This window comes from Peromyscus eremicus, chromosome 8b, assembly GCF_949786415.1.
Source record: "Peromyscus eremicus chromosome 8b, PerEre_H2_v1, whole genome shotgun sequence".
NCBI lineage: Eukaryota > Metazoa > Chordata > Mammalia > Rodentia > Cricetidae > Peromyscus > Peromyscus eremicus.
In genome coordinates, this window is record NC_081424.1 from 53,259,247 (window position 1) to 53,261,409 (window position 2,163).

Here is a 2,163-nt window from a genome sequence, read left to right on the forward strand (position 1 = left end):
TGTGGGCTTACAGTTCTAAGAATAAAGCTTAACGCGCACGCGACGGAAGCCACATCTTACCGAAAGCCTCCTTAATGTTGGCTTAGATGGGAAATGGAAATGGCCGTGCTAACCCGCCTCTAAAGCATTTCCAGTGCTCAGTCTCCATGAAATGGATTGCTTATGGGGAGATAATGTCTGTTCTATTCCTTTTTAAGTCTGTGAAAAATGTCATCCTGGTTAATAGGGTGATTAAAACCCTTTATGCTCCAGGAGATAAATGTGATTATGTTTGTCATACTCTACCCAAGATAAAGACAGCAAAGAAGCCATACGTGAAATTCCACAACACTTCCTCTCTTCCGTATCCGGGGACATTCAGGGCTCGTACACAGATGGCTCCTCACATAAAGAATAACATTATCTCTTAAACATTTTTCCTTCCCATTAACCAATTTAACAATATGCCTCTGGTATGAAAGAAACGGACAAACGACTAAATCCTCTGGCTTCTGAATCCTGCGGGAAACACTTTAGTGATGTCACTCGCTTGTTCTTGGAGTTTTCGTCTGGTACTCTGGCTTTGAAGAGGCAGTTGGGGCCTGTGCTTTCCTCTTCTCAGAAAGCTGCCCCTGCCAACAGGTGACTCGAGGTATTCCTGTGGGATACGAAGTGTAGGGACCGGGCTTCGACACTGGCACGCCACAGAAGCAAGTATTCTGTCATCCCTTTGACATGTTCCTTCAGGGCCAGTGTGGCCCCTGGCTCCTTCCTGGGGCGTGGCTGCCATCTACAGCCACGTGGTGTCCCATTTACAAGGCCCTACCCTCAAGGAGATTCTCAGTCAGGACTCTGGCAGAGAGAATCAGCGTTAATGGTTTCTCTTTTTTTGTCTCTTCAGCGAATACAGGGATTCTCATTTTCTCCTACCCAGTGGAGGTCTTTCAAAAATCATTAGGCAGAAAAGGCGTGAAGGGCTGTAGACAGTGCCCACTCTGCACACCCATTCAACCTGGCTCCTACCTTTCCTTCTCTGCATTTGAAGGCCAGGAATTATTTTTTTTCCCCCAGAGGACTGGTTAAAAATAAAAGATGGGTAAAGATTTTTTTTTCCTCCCACTCCACACTTGCTGATCAAGCTCACAATCTTTTCTTGGATTTTTAGCAGGTTACATGTGAATCTCAGACACCGATTACACCTGTTTAATTAACAATACAGCAATTTCAACAGGGCAATGTGGTCTAGAGAAAAATGTTACATTATGCACTTGACATTTCATTTAGAGTTCCTTTAGAACTAAAAGGTTTCCCTGTAACAGATTTTGAATGCACTTTATGGAACATGATTGCTGACTAATTAGGGCCTAGGTAATTCTGAAGGAACTACACCTGACATTCAACCAGAGGGCTTTCTCTAGACGTACTGACACACTGAAGCCTTTTCTTTATGTGCACAATCACCGCCCCTCAGCTTCCTGTAAGGGATCGTGGAGCACACAAGAGGAAGGGTTCATCGGAATTAACTTCCTGGAGAAATGCACCAAATACTGAATACTGTTAAAACTGTTGCAGATGGGCTCCAGTTCCACTGTGTTCACCTTCACCACTGAGATGAAACTACAAGTTGTCAGAGTCCAGGGACGCAGAGCCAATTCCTCAACAAGAGCGTTTTAGAGCCACGATAGAACCATGACATCTCAGCACGATCGCTGTCTCCTGCGTCATCGGCATCCGCTGCTGGCTTTTTGTCCCGTGGTAAGAGTTTACAAGTCCTTCAGGAGAGGCCCTCAGCATGTGTGTGCTAGCTTTGACTCAGACTGTGTTCAGGACAAGCTGCATCCGTTCCCAGTACTGGATTCGCCAACCCAGAGCCCGGCCAATAGGAACATACCTTCCAAATTTTTAGTCATATGAGATCAGATAGGCCTTAAAACTCATTTAGTTAGATACACTGAGGTCTGTACTGCTGTTAGGAGTCTGCTTATAATGATTTTTTTTTCTTATTAAAATGTTTTGTTTTTTTTTTTTTTGAGAATCTCATGTATGGGTACTGTATTTACATCATTTACACCCCTCTCTCTCCCCATTCCAACTCCTTCAGCGTCCACCCTTGCTCACCTTCGAATTCACGACCTCTTCTGTTATTGTTACACACATACATAGGCGTATACACACACAACCTAC